The 15,596-nt window shown below is 42.2% G+C and overlaps 1 long non-coding RNA gene across 1 annotated transcript; it reads right to left on the reverse strand.

Annotated features, from left to right (window-relative positions):
- Positions 1 to 7,490: 7,490 nt before the first annotated feature.
- LOC135915702 (uncharacterized) lies at positions 7,491 to 14,734 on the reverse strand. The gene is made up of 4 exons (XR_010568727.2): positions 14,337 to 14,734; positions 13,242 to 13,346; positions 10,421 to 10,562; positions 7,491 to 7,656 (listed from the first exon to the last, which is right to left on the reverse strand). It is a non-coding gene; the product is annotated as an uncharacterized lncRNA (long non-coding RNA).
- Between the last annotated feature and the right edge of the window lie 862 nt (positions 14,735 to 15,596).

The following is a 15,596-nucleotide window of genomic DNA, read 5'->3' on the forward strand; positions in this document are numbered from 1 at the left end:
GTAAATGGGCCCAAATAAAATGAAATGAAATGACCATAAAGTAGGGCTTTTCCTTGTTCGCATCAGGAGTGCTGACGCCTGGTCACTTCAGCCTACACGTTTGTTCTGTCAAATTTAATAAGTAGGTGAGGTAAGTTAACCTTTCAAGATGCATCGGGAAGTTCACCCTTGAAAATCGACAAGAAAATGTAACTGAATGGCACTGCGTTAAGCACAGCATTGACACTTTGGGTACTTTGCTGTCTTCTCATTTGCCCTTGCCGAGGTTGAAATTATGTAAGCTGCTCCTTGCACGCGATTTTTGTATGTCACTCAACAAAATAAAATTGTGACGACCCCAAAGTATAATGTTGTCTCGTGGGAATCAAACACCTCACAGTATTCACAACTCGCAAAGCTGTACGAATCAAGCGTGAAAATGCACTTCATTTGCTGCGTAGCTTGTCAACGAACGCATAGAAATGGGAGAATGGAGTCTGCGGTACAGTTTTTTATTATCCCTTCGCGTATATACCGAATTCGGCAATCCACGTTCTCGCGCATTGCATTTGTTGAGCGAGACGCCATTTCCCAAAACAAACTGGCAAAATAACTGTCCGCGCAATTTCGACGGAAAATCGCAGCGACAGCTGCGACGGTGCTACTGTGCGACCAATCGGTTGGTCGCAGCCGAAAAGTGGGGGTTCGGCAGTGTGACTGCGATTTTTGTCGCAAACGACGGAAATCGCACTTCCGGTGCGACCAAAATCGCATCATGTGAAACAGGCTTAACTCTGCAGGAGAAGTGGATATCACAGTTCTGTAAACTGAATCCGTAAGAGCATGTAAAAGTACAAGTTCTATATATATTTATATATCTTAAATTAATTTCTTACAATTTTTTCGGGGTTTTTTCAAAAGTTCTTCTCACATATTAGTGGTTAACTCGAGAAGCATGCACAACGTCACAATTTTGTCCGCTTTAAATTTTCCTTCAGATACTGTTAACAGCATTGTGGTATCACTTATTAATGCTGAGTTACGGAGTTGCAAACATCGTAGCTTGGTTCTCAAAAAATTGCGATTTTTCGCAATTTTTAAACATTCCTGGCCTAAAAAAAATCCGCTTCCAAGGATGACTATATATAATTTTTCTTTTCAATGCAACATACGTCGGCAATGTTGTTGCTGTGGTTGCAAACGGAAACGATTTCTGTGTTTCATGTATTTAGATAGAAGCCGTGGAGCTAAAGCTTGCTTTTTATTTATTTATTTATTTATTTCACTACGAAACTGGCCTAAAACCCCAATTCTAATTTAATTTGTCATACGGCCGAGGCTGAGAATAAGTTGTGCTCGAAACACTGCAGTACGGATTATTTGTGTAGCTAGACTCAGCGTGCCCACATCAGTACTGGAAATGCTTCAAAGAACATTCACTTATTTACTTCTCAAGCTTGCACGGTACCTTCGCGCGCTTCCTCATCATGTACATATGCATTCTCATACGCGACGTATGGAGCTCACCTCCTATCTCTGCGTTCGCGTAGGCAATAATTTTATTATGTTCACCGCCGACATCACCCTAAAACACCATTTCATTTTTTTCCTCTCTCTTTTTTGTATGGTGGAGCGCTACTTCGGCTAACAAGGATTGATCTGCTGTTAATCTGCTGCCGGAACCAGCGCCCTCCAAATTCAGTGCATGGTAGCTTTGCGTCTATTATTGATTTTTCTCCCGCTAGATGACGACAGTCGTCAGTGGCCAGTCAGCACGGAGGAAGGAAACTAAGGAGAGGCCCTACCCCCTCCGCGCTCTAGGAGGAAAGTGTGGCGGAAATGACGTAGTAGGTTCTCATTTTTTTGCTGCTTTTTTTTTGCTGTATGGCCACGCCTTTTGGGCCACAATGGCGGCGTTGTTCTGATTTTGAGCGCTCACGCTTGTTGCTCTGGTAGGTTTCGTGCCGTGGCAAAGGCGCTGTGTGGGCGGGTTTGCGTTAGTCACCGTGTCTTGTCGCGCTGTGTTACCTGCACCGTGCTCTGCCGGATGTTGCGTGGGCGCGCGCGCTCCGCGTGCGAAACCACGCGCAGCGCGGCGTGGTTTCGCGAAAGTTGTAAACAAGAGAGGAGGGTGGCACAAAAGGCGGAGCATCGCCATGAGCAACGCCAACTTCCGGCTTCACTTTTGCTTCACAAAGAGTGGCGTCAGGGCCTCTCCTTAGTTTCCTTCCTCCGTGCCAGTCAGTGGCCGGAATGCACGTGCTTTTCAGGGCTCCGTGGCGGTACAGTGCACTAGTCCACCGTACATTCTAGTCCACTGTAGTGATGGCGACGAAATCATAAGCTTTTGTGCATGCCGTGCATGCTTTGAGCTTGCTTCTGTTTTTAATTTGCTGATTTTTTAGCCTTTAAATATGAATTGGTAGTTTTCTTTTTTGTCTCTCTCTTTTTTCGTGTGCGTGGGTGTGTTTCGTGTACATTTGCTTTTGCAGCATAGTCAGAGCGTCCTCTCGCGCCACTTGCTTTAACACAGGTAACCGGGTGGGACGTTAATTCTTTATTAGCCCCGAGAACGACCTACAGGGGCGCTGCGAGTGCCGCTCACGTGACGTCAGGGCACGGACTCGCGCCTGTCGTCTGCTGCAGTCGGACGGTGTCCAGACGCCTTTTGCAGTGTTTCCGTTTGTTCGCTCTCATTCCCAATGCTTGTATACTTATGACGGGCCTTTCAAACATATATTTTACGATGTCTTCGTTCACGAAAATGTAATCAAAGAACTTATTTCGTAGACGACAATACATTTCTCGAAGGCAACGCTATAGTGCCGCCCGAGGGAGCTCAGACAAGCCGATTACGGGTTTTTCATGCGCGGATCTACACTTTCCAGTGGTATCTCACGTGAATAATAAAAGCAGAGATGCAAAAGCACAGCACATAAGAATCTAGTTAACATTCCATACCCACCATGGTGCAATATGCGTGTCACAATTAAACGCTGACTATATATGACTTCTACAACATTTATATTGATTTTAACCCGCTAAAACATGTTTTCTCACGACGAATAGTTCACGGTATAATATCGAAGTTTTCTATTTCTTCACAGAAACCCTCAAGCGGTAATACGAGGACTTAACTACCACTGCAGTTTAGATTCGGCCAGCACCACATGCGTTTCTAACTGGTTCTCAAAATTAGGGCGCCCTTTACTGGTTAAATTTAAGCGGCGGTAACTTGAACCAAAGCTGATTGAGGTTTACAGCTCTTTGCAGCACACGGAAAGGAATGTGCCAATATTTATTCCCTGTCCGTGCTACACGTTCAACTCACTTGAGCTATTTACCGGTGCTTCTTGCTTGAGAAACAGACATGATGAGTCTGTTTGGAAAACTGACACAGGCGGCTCCGCTCAAATATTTGAGTGAAATATGCCTTTTTCACCGGTTCGCTGCAGCCAGCAAAAAGGCGAAGGCCCATTCATTAGTAGTGTTGCACATACTGCAGATATCATTGTTCCCCAGTGGAGGTCAAGTGTTCATGTGAGACTTGTGGTGTCTTCTTTAAGAGGCAGGTACGCGGGGTTTTCTTTTATGCGCTGACGAAGCAAATAGTTTTCAGTCTGTGTAATTAAGCATCGCAGGATCGAGACATGTTGAGGCAGAATGTGTTTGCATTTTCCATTTCAACGCAGCCTAAGCTGCGCTGTAGTGCCTCGAGTATTAGACATTAGACATTAGACATTATTTATTCATCATGAATTTGTACATCAACATAGGCAAACAACTGTTGGGCCCATAGCCAAGGCTAGTGTGGGCCCATGTGGTATACATGCGTTTGTGCTGCGGCGATCAGGACAGTGATGAACAAATGTATATTAATTATACATAATTGTACAGGATGAGAAACAAGAGGGAAAAAAGAAAACATACATCAGTGCAACAATAGAATAGTGTTACAGAAAAAATATCACCACAAAGCAACATTCTTAACTAATTTTTGAGAAATATAATCTTTTTATAGAAAATAAAAAGTTACTGGCACTCTTCACTTCTATTGGTAAGGCGTTCCATATCTTTGTACCATGATACTGAATTAGTCTTTGACCGAATGTGTTTCGGGTAACTGGTAAATTGAAATTTATGTTAGTGGCGTGTCTAGTATTTCGTGTAGGAATCGCAAATATACTAAACGACAATGAGTGATTGCGGCATATTATGTTATTCACTAAAATAGCAACTTTCATTTCGGAGGATAGGGTAAAGGGAAGTATTTTCAACCTGCAAAATAAATGACTGCTGGATTCGAATGGACAAGAAAACGTCATTATCCGCACCGCTCTCTTTTGTAAGCGCAAAATTGGATCCAAATATGTTTTAAATGTGGACGACCATGCTTCGCAACAGTATGTCATATGACAATGAAAGAGAGAAAAGTAGATTATTTTCAGTACCGAAATATCGAAGCATGCCCTCGCCTTTAAGAGCCCATAACACGCTGACGCTAGCTTCGAACATACATTATCAATGTGTGGTTTCCAGTTTAAACTACTGTCTAGTGTCACGCCCAGATATTTAATTGTGTTCACCTGTTCCAGAATGCTATTATCAAGATATATTTGCAGGGGTGCACTGTTAACATGACTATGTCTAGAATGAAAAATCATGTAGTGAGTTTTAGCTTTGTTAAGTGTAAGTTTGTTTGCTCCAAACCACGATGAAACACAGATTAGTTCTTTATTAGCAATCTGTATGACTTCGTGAAGTGTTTTGCCTGTAAACACTAGTGCAGTATCGTCCGCGTACATGACAGCTTTGGCAGATGTGAGAATTGAAGGAAAATCGTTGACATACAAGGAAAATAAAATTGGTCCTAGGACAGAACCCTGTGGCACACCAGTTTTAACAAAAGAACACTAAGACGTAAAATTAGTAATTTTAACAAACTGCTGTCGGTTGGTTAAGTAAGTAGCAAATAAATTTAAAGTACTGGCACTGAAACCGTAGTATTCAAGTTTCTTTAGTAGTATGGAATGAATAACTGTATCGAAAGCTTTCTTGAGGTCTAGAAATATTACTAGGGCTAATTCATTATTATGGAGTGCTTCGTTTATATGCTGCGACAACTCTAGCACTGCTGAGGACGTAGAGCGACCGGTTCTGAAGCCATGCTGAGATTCATTTAAAATGTTGTTTGTGCTCAGGTACTCTTTCAATTGAATAGAAATAACCTTTTCAAACACGGTATTAATAATACTCAAAACAGAGATTGGTCGATAACTTCCAGGGTCATTATTATCACCACATTTATATATAGGAGATACTTTAGCAATCTTTAGAGCTTCAGGGTATGTACCGCGTGCGATGTTAAGATTGAATATGATTGTAAGAACAGGGAAGAGGAGGTCAACGTTATCTTTTAAAACTTTGACAGTAATGCCATCGTGACCAGCCGCCTTGTTAGCATTCATATCGGTTAATATTTTTTGTACTAGAGTATCTTCTATTGGTTTAAGGCAAAATGTACAGCACAATAACGGGTAATTAACATCACATGTCTGATGAGTTATACTGTCAGCTAGAACTGGCCCAACGTTGGTGAAGTATGTGTTGAACTCATCAACTTTTTCGGTGTCAATCCGGTCAGGAGCAATGTGCCTTTTCACAGGCGCACTAATTACGTTGTTAATAATGTCCCACATCTTTCTAGAATTACCCTGAGCCTTACGGATTAGTTGCGCGTTAAACTCTTTTTTCCTTATACGAATGATTGCAACGACAAAATTGCGGGATCTACGAAACTGCTGTAAATAGTACATATTATGTCTTTGCTGTTTCCACTTCTGATACCAAGTGTCTCTTTCCTTAATGGCGCTTAATATAGTCTTAGTCATCCATGGACACATTGTAATTGTAATTGTAATTGTAAGGCATTGTAATTGGAGCTGTAAAGAGCTACTTCATTGTTTCAGTTCGAAGTTGTAGTGAAATGCTGGGTATCGCGAACAATGCGCGCCTCGCCATAATGGCAGTAGGTTGCTTCCGTTGCGGGAAGGGTGTGCCATATCGTCGATGAAAGCTACCGAGGGTCACTATGACACATTTCATCGCTTCCATTTGATTGCTTGTCGATCTTCAACACGAAATTTTCTTTCATGTGATTGCTGTTTTGGTATTCGTTAAATATATATCTACTATACACGATGCGCCGTTGTGTTAACAGCCAATACGTTTCTGGGTGCCTATTTCAGAGAACGGTGAAAGTAGTGCCAAACCTTTTCACACAAAATGCGCGCCTCTCTCTTCCATTAAGGCCTTTACAGTTGCCATATTTGATTAAAGCAACTCACCAGAGTGATAAGAATTATGATGAAAGCTTTGCTGGGCAGTGTCCTTCTAACACGGATTTATAATGTTGACATCAAATATCAATGTATGTCTTCCATGCAAAATGCTATGTCTCCTCATACTTTAGTAAGCGAATGGTAAGTGTTTAGAGGAGCATAAGCAATAACTTCGCGTCTTGAACTTGCAGACGTTATTTTTAAGCAAAATTTATGAACAGACAGGGTGCATATATCCATTGCAAGACCAGTAGGCCCCTTAAGCGCTACATAGCTTGCGATATCCAAGTAGAAAATTTTCATGACCCACGCGGTTCGCTGAGTCATGAAATATATATATATATATATATATATATATATATATATATATATATATATGTATATATATATATATATATATATATATATATATATATATATATATATATATATATATATATATATACCCTTCTAGAAAATCCTATTTGTTTTCAAACGGGTTTCATCAAATAGGGTTATGGAACGGGACCCCGTTTGATCCTGTTCAGTCCTGACCTGTTAAACCTGACCCGTTTAAATCCTGTTTAATCCTGACCCGTTTAATCCCGTCCTATCTAACCCAGACCTGTTTGCCCCTGTTCAGACCTATATTTTGCTGCATTCATACCTGGTCCTTTCAGAATGGATTGATGATGCTTAATATAATTTACTCTTAAGCCTATTTTGTACATTTGTGTATTTGCGATCAGCATTGAAGAGAAGTAGATCTGCATTATGTTCGCAACAAGAATGCCACTTTCGCATGTAGGTTTACCTGGTACATTGCTTGATACGAAGATGAACACAATTTTCAGCATAAATTGATTAGCACTACCAACACTGATGTGATACATCATGAACAATTTTTGTATGACCCACGAGTACGTTCTCTATGTATGACCTGCAAGAAAATGCACCCTGAAGAAGACTGTACCTCATTTTCATATTTACTACAAGTATGCAAATGTAATTCTTGCAGATTTAGTATTTGTTCGATTACTTGTACTCGTTTTAATGCAGTGTTTTTGTTGTAATGGTGTGTTCACAAATCCACAGTAAAGCGTAATTTTGGGGTGAAAAATGTCAGGCAAAGTATTGGCATGTACTTGTAAGTGAAAAAGACAAGTATACTTTACATAGGTATTTCTGTACACCAACTTGAGCTTTTATTAAGCCTGAAGTCATCCGGCTTAAAAAAAAGCATGTCATAAATGTCCCAAGCACTGTTTATTGGACCTTCTAACGGTATTTCGATGCATCCAGTCTGCCGAGAGAAGACCGCTGGAGTGGGTTGCTTGGGTGAGAGCGAGCAGGCCACCTGAAAAAGTAAAGCCAATAATTTATCTTGACTCATGCAACAGGTTGGCACATAGGCAAATTCGCCTATGTTCCCACAGATAAGAAAGGTTCAGCATTCCGATGATAGAAGATAATGAATAAATCTTATTCAAAAATATGTGGTTTCATGCAATGCCTATGTTTCAAGGGAACATGGATTACTGTGGGAGAATAAGCTGTCATAATTATCAGGCGATTGAAGCAAGTGTTATAGGAAAAAGGTGGACACATCGTTTGATTAGCAATAATTACTAGTATTGAAGCAACAGAATACAAACATGAAATACCTTTAAAAACAACACCGACAGGTTGAGATAATAAATTATTCAGAAACTAAACCCTTCTGCCAGCAAAATACCGTAGTGTACTGGCTTTGACATTGCGCTGCTCAGGCAGAGGGTATGGGATTGAATCCCGGCCACAATGGCTGCATTTAGATGGCAAGGAAATGCCAAAACCCCTATGTAAGGTCTATTGGGTACACGTTAAAGGAGACTAGGGATCCCGCCAACTTGAACTTATAAAAACCGGGGTAAATTTCGAGATAAGCAAGCTCACAAAAGTAGAAGGCCCTGGCCATGCGAAGACCATATAAAGCCTTTTAAGGTAGGTGCCAGCAGCCGCAAAATTTCTTTCAAAAGCGAAATATAGCAGAAGCGGTATTTTTCCGTAGATCACTTTTGCAAGGTATTTTACAACTTGACACCCGACATGTTGGGCATCTACGGGCAACAGCAATTCTTGCAAAGATCATAGCAAACACTGTTGCACCTAGGTATACATAGACACATAGGTATAGGTACAGTCACCGACTGATTTTCCGGACTCCGAAAATTCGGACTTCATTACTCGGTCTGCTTCACGGCACCGCCATTCTCCCCATGGACCATAATGTATACCAACTTCCGAAAGTTCGGACGCCTTGTAACCTCTCGTCTGATTTTTCGGACACTCCTTGAGCCAACTTGATCGAGAGCACCATGCACCGACTCTGACCATTGCATGGTTCTACTTGCTGAACGACATTTTTGCTTTGAACGGAGCCTCCTTGCTGCCGCACGAAGTGGCGCTACTGCAAATCCCTGCTCATCATCATCGTCTCTGCCTGGTTTGTAGCTACAGCAGTTCCGGTCTCAGCTTAGTATGCCATGTCAAGACAATCCAGCAGCTGATTTGTTTGTTTCTTCGTGCATGACGCTGCGAGTAGGCCAGGTTTTTTGTTTGTGCAACTGATGTCGGCGTGACGATGTTTGATGAAGCAAGATGGGCCAATTCATTCCACTAATATCTAGAATAGCTACCTGTAAGCACCACCTACCTTTCAACAACATTTGCAAAGCAAAAAACCTCATCCTGAAAAGTCTGCACATGAAGACATCGGTAGCATCATCAGCGTGGGGCCTCAAGATAATTCGGCAAACCAATAAATTACTGACAGCACGAGTGCAAGCATGCCAACAGGAAATCAGTGGCTGAATAATGCACCTTCTACCAATTGGTAGACAGTGCATTTTCGCAAAGCCCTAACTACAGCAGATCATTGTTCAGGAGTTCCCGAATGCACAACTCTATGCCATTTTCACACCGACTCTAGGGAAGCACCTCTGCACAGTTGCAAGAAAAAAAGCTAGATGCCCCAAGAGAAATGAGCCCACTCAAGCCATGGAAGTTGTGTTTACCTTGTCTTCCTACAACTACTCAAAACCTAGGACTGCTGTTTTGCACAAGGGAACAAACGTCAACAGTGGTGCCTCGCCCAACACAAGTGGTCTGCGCTGTAGAAGGTGCCATCAGTCAGCCCACAGATGAGGCCCACACCAGTGCTGTCAGTGTGCTGTACAAATTGCAGAAGCACAGCCTACAAGCTTGTCTGCCTTAGTGTGATCGCACCAATGAACGAAAACTAACGAATCAAGTTTGTTTCGTGCCGAGAACAGTTGCCTCATGCTGGCTTGGTTTGTTGTGTAGGCATGTAAATAATGAAAAGGCCTGCATCACTATCTCTGAAAAAAAAGATCATGTAACAAAGCACGTACAGTACACAGGTCAGTGTCTATCACATACCATTTCGTGCAGTAGAGGCTAGATCGGATAAACCGGCCAATGTATAAATGACTGGCAGCGTGACCAAGCAAACTTGATGCATGGGTCAGTTAGCAGTGGTAGTGCACTGCTCTCGGCGCACATGCACCTATGTTTGAAAGCTGCTTGATCGTGACAAAATATAAAGACAACAGCGCTGGAGAGATATCTGAGGCTTTTTTTATATGTATGAAGAGGAACCTAGCGCTAGCTCCCGATGCAGAGATTTACTAGACAGTGAGGCTGCTTCTTATCATTGTAAAACAAGTGTCACGCTCACCGTGTGATGCCTCCTTATCGTTTCTGTGCGAACAGCATGTATTCAGATCTATTCTCCCCCTTTCATCTTTTGCACAATATCACTGTGCGAGCGATAATACTGAACTGTTAGTAGCACTCTGTCCTGTTGCCTCCTTTCTTTCCTTGTGAATTGTGTGCTAAATAAGAATTTTTTTGGTGAAAGAGTGCTAGTTTAACGCATAAACTAGCGCCATGGCACTTTGCAATAAAGGACTGTTATAATTCTCTAAAAATTTGTCCATGCAGAACAGTGTCAAAAGAACACCTTAAAGAAAGAACATGAGTGTATCTATCATAAAGACCAATCCTTGTCTTTTTTTCTTAACATAATTTTCAATACCGATATTGAAGTACAAGCTCACCATATTATATCACCTTGTCAATGAAGCAAGGCACAATGGTGCCCAACTGTCGCGGGACCAACTTGGATGTGGAGATCAGCGCAGATCAGCAACATAGCATGGTCTGCTTACACTTCTCCTGGTCCAGCCATACCTACAGCAGCTATAAAACAAGTGAGCTTAGAATCACAAGCGAAACAATATAAAAAGTGACACTGAACAAAGCAGCTTTCGTTAAGCATAAATAGGATCGAAATGCTGACATTATGCCGATAAGTAACTTCACTTTGAGCAACAAAGCATCCAATTTAAGAAAGATTATATGTATCAGCTATCGATGTGAGAAAGATTAATCGAACGCCCTCTATTTGCCATACCCCTCCCCTTATGCATGGATGTCTCCCTGACTGAGTGAGCTGATCCCAGGTATAGTGTAATTAAAGGTTGTCACTTGGTGGGCCAATCCCTATACCATTGCATGACTTGTACAATAATTTTAATGTGTTGTAATGCTGGCCATCCTGCAGGCACTGCAACATTATAGCATCCATAAGGCTAATGGTATTACCTGATAAAGTTAACTAATAGGAGTCCCCAGAAGCATAACTCGGCATGTATACTCGGAGGCCATTATTATAAGAGAAGCAATGGCAGAGGTGAAGCTTTATCATGTGCCATATGCAAAATGGCAGAGCACGCCCAGCTTCTGGTTACATTCTCACTTGTGACCACTGCAACAGGCTGACTGACATGTGTAACCAGCAGTTTGTAGGACCACATTTTCATAACCTGCAATTTGTTTTACATCTGAAGAGATCAGCCTCAAGCTCCATGATGCGCTGCACTCAAGAAGCATTATAAACTGGCAACATTTAAATGCTATGCTGCATGGTTTGTTGCATGCTTTAGGAATTTACTTAGTTATTATACACATAGTTCATAGGCTCCAGTTGGAGTATTGGATGAGGTGGCAAGAAAGCGAATTCTGAACTAACAAGGAGAACATTCAACAAAACAAGTCAGACCAAAGAAGAAAAAATAACATACTCTCATAATGGGACTATGTATCTGGCAGCTAGCTTCTAAAAAAGACAATTAGGAACCTTTTACTACTGGTAGCGCTTTAGGGGATGGAATGTAGAATTCCAAGCTTCATACACTTTTAAGCCACCTTTCGTGGCTTTTTGTTTTGAACTCCTATTCTCTGTACTATTATAGAAATGAATACCCCCTCCGAAATAAAACAAATAAAAACGTAATGCACAGTAATGTAACACAATAATGTAATGCACAACAGTGAATACTTAGGAAAATGTAATTAAGAACATGGAGTCTATGTGGGCACAGATGTTAGAAGTCTACATGAAAGCATAATAATAAAGGCGGGCAAAGCATTTATGCTTTTGTCGGGCAACCTGCAGCAAGACATACAGGTAAAAGGATATGCATGCCTCACAACACAGTCCCTAAAAATATCTGTCACAATACAGTGAGTATGTATATCATGCATATCTACAATAGCTCCTAATTATATTTAACTCGGAGGGGGCTACCTATGTAACTTGATCAAACAGAAGGTGGGCCAAATTCTAAATATACGATTCAAGTAGACAGAAAATGGACGTTATGAAAATGCATCTACAGCAAAAGTGTTGTACATTATTGTTGTACATTATGTCATACCTGCCAACCTGTGAACATAATATTTTGTAAAAATGCTGCAGACACTAAATTCTTTGCTGGGGACATAGCACACATTATTTTAAAGCTTGCTCTCAGCACCCCCATTGTTGCATACACGCACACATTATTAATAAATGGAAATCGCACATCTACCCGCTCGTAGCAATTGCTACAAAAGAAACCCGTACGGATTCCTCGAAAGGAAAGCCTCACAGTTGAAAAAAAGAAACCGTCCAGGTCTGGGACTCAAACCCGGGACCACCGCCTTTCCGGGACAGCCGCTTTACCATCTAAGATAACCAGGCGGCTAGCAGATGGCCGGGCCAAGTCGAATTTGTCGACAACATGAAGCAAAGGCAAGGGTCTGACCTAATAGTTCTGCGGAAACGCGCAAGGTGTAGAGAAGTAATTAATAAAGGAGAAAAAAATATTACGTCAAACCCTTGCTTTTGCTTCGCGTTGTCAAGTAATTCGACTTCGCTCTGCCATGTGCTAGCCAGCTGGTTATCTCAGATGGTAGAGTGGCTGCCTCGGAAAGGCGGTAGTCCCGGGTTCGAGTCCCGGACCAGGACGAATTTTTCTTCAACTGTGCGGCTTTCCTTTTGAGGAACACATACAGGTTTCCTTTGTAGCAAATGGTACGAGCGGGTGGATGTCTGATTTTTCCTTTATTAATTACTTCTCTCCACCTCGTGTGTTTGCGCAGAACTATTACGTCACACACACATTATCAACCATTATTTAACTTGTCGTGCAGCACGAAAAGCAGCAGCGAACTTGAAACCAGTAACTGACAACATTTTTTTTAGATTACAGAGCTTTACGCTGCTTCAGGAATTTATCTCACTAAACTTCCTAAAAGCAAGTGCCCCTCTGATGTTCTCGTTAGAGATATTGCATCGCTAATAATAAAGCAGTACAAGTAACATTACAATTAATTTTTTACATGCATTTTAACAATGTCATGCCGTCAATCTCTCAACAGTTTTAAAACATCTTAACCAACACAACTTCATTGTCTTTCTAAAATGACATTCATAAAATTGTAAAATGAGCCCACATTTGTAAACCCACGAAAAATTCAGGAGAGTTTCCAAACATGGATGATACCAACAAAATCTGCAGCTCGTGTAAGTGGCAGCAACTGCTTTGCACACACCTTGTCACAGCATGCACGTCAGGTACTTTTCCATGCTGTTGAGGCTGCAGAAGTGCCGCAGGTGCATATGTGGAGGTGCCTCTGGTTCACAAAATCTTGCCATCCCTAAACAATAATAAGTACCTATTTATTGTAATCCCTGCTGAAACTGCAAACTTGTGATATAAAAAGATCACGTCATATTTTGAAAAAAGTCTCATACAACCAGTTACATGAAGCTGCAACTGGTTGTGCAAATATCTGATTGTAACATCACAGGCGGTTAAATAACACGTAAATCGAACTGTAGAGAACATGAATATACTATGAAAAGGTTCACACAAACGTACAGCTGTATAACGTGAAATGTGAAATGTACTATCAAAAAATTCCTTAGGACATGAAAAACGTTCCAAAACCTAACTTGTCTATGCGGCGCAACAAAGCACTGCTCCCAAAGGACGATGCGCTTAGAATTACAACAGACCACCTCATTTCTGGAGAGACAATACAGAAAAGAGAAAGATTTTTCGATTAAAAAGAAACATTGCTTATGTAATTTCGGCTTCTCTGCTAGATCAGAATCCTTTACAAGTACACGAAAACACACAGGACACTAATACACGTCATCTGACGACACTCTATAAAGAGAAGAATTTCCATAGAAGCTAAAAATCTGGCCATGTGTCGACGAATAAATCGGGTGCTATCTCGCGCAGCTGTTAGCTGTGACGACGACACATCGACGTACTACATCTAGAAATGCCTATACCATTTCTTAATGAAAAATTATGTACACAAACAGTAACTTTCTTTGCTTGAATTTTTGTGCCCATTTAGATCAAAGATCCACCCGCGCTAGCGTGCTTCATAGGTGAAAGTAAATAAACCACAGATAGAGCTGTTGGTAACATGAATACGTTTTAGGGCAATTTCCATGGAACTTTTTGCTAAATGTGCACTGCGACATGAAGAACAACCATTTGAAAAGCACATTTATAATTCTTGCTGCTTTACAAATCCGGATCCGGTTGTTGTACGGATCTTGCGATACGTACAACAACGCACACTTCACGAACCATAGACAGGAAGAATGCGCGCAAGCGCCGGACTTACCTTTCTAAGCGTACTCGGAAAACGCTCCTTTTAGTGTCGCAGGTGCCGTGGCATCGACTGCACCAACGGTCCTTCCGGCGCACACACTGTTGAATTACGGATCAACTACAGGACGTAAGAGCACAACTTTCACCAAATTCTTCCGTACAGCGCGATACGATGCGACAGTGCCAGAGGAGGAGATCCTGTTCATGAGCCCGGAACAAAGGAAGCGCGAAGGGTTATATCTTCGACATCGGCGCACCACACGAAGGATACTGCGGGCTACATTACGCGGTCCCAGGGGTTTTGTGATTCTCAATGCATACAAAATGCACCACAATTTCTCTCGGCACAGCGTACACACGATTCAACAACTACATCGGACGGCGTCAATGCAGCAAGCACTCACATGTGGCGACAACTGAGGACGGCAAAATAATATCACCTGTAACCACAGAACACCTATACAAACTTAGAGAAGGGAAACTGTACCTTCCACAGTGCTACGGAAATAAGCGTAGCGGTGGCGTCGTGAACTAAAGTATGTGACCACGGGTGGCGCTGTACAACAGGAAACGGAAACGGGGTTTTGCACACGCTTTACTAGCTGTTCTGTGGCTTTACTGGGTTTCTGGCTTCTGCGCCTCGATCGTGCTCCCGCCAGTTTAGTTGCTATGTAGCAAACGTAGCGCCTATACACCAGAACACCGTGAATTCAAAGGGCGCCGCCATATTGATGAGCGCCGGTCGCGCCATCTATCCCAAGAGCCGCGAAGTAGCAGGCCTGGGCTGCCACACCGGGAGATGCGACCCGGCGCGAAAGCGAAACTTGGGCATTTTAGCTGGGCGGAAGGCGTGTTTCACGTTTTTTCTAACCTGTCATTTTCGCTGTCTGGATTCAATCAAACTTCAAGACCTCGTGCAAGTCCACAATGGACACACTGAGTGCTGTGCAGACTGCAGAAGCGAATACATCGGGTAGGTACGCTATTACGTTTGTACAAACCGCGCGCTATATGCTAGAACACCTGTGAGCTTTTTGGCACGTAACCTGTGAAGGAATTTACAGCACTGTGTTGGTGCCATATATTATTAAAGCACGCAGAACACTGTCATCTGCACTTTCAGTTTGGTCTTGTTTGTAATGGTCTCTACTGCGTTGGCCGCGCTTGGCAACCAACTGGCGAGGTCGTTTGACCAGGCCCCGTACACTCTCAATTTCAACAAATGGCCACAGAGGGCGAAAAATCAATTGAGGCGCGTTTCAGCGTAAGCGCG

This window comes from Dermacentor albipictus, unplaced genomic scaffold (assembly GCF_038994185.2).
Source record: "Dermacentor albipictus isolate Rhodes 1998 colony unplaced genomic scaffold, USDA_Dalb.pri_finalv2 scaffold_13, whole genome shotgun sequence".
NCBI classification, from domain to species: Eukaryota; Metazoa; Arthropoda; class Arachnida; order Ixodida; family Ixodidae; genus Dermacentor; species Dermacentor albipictus.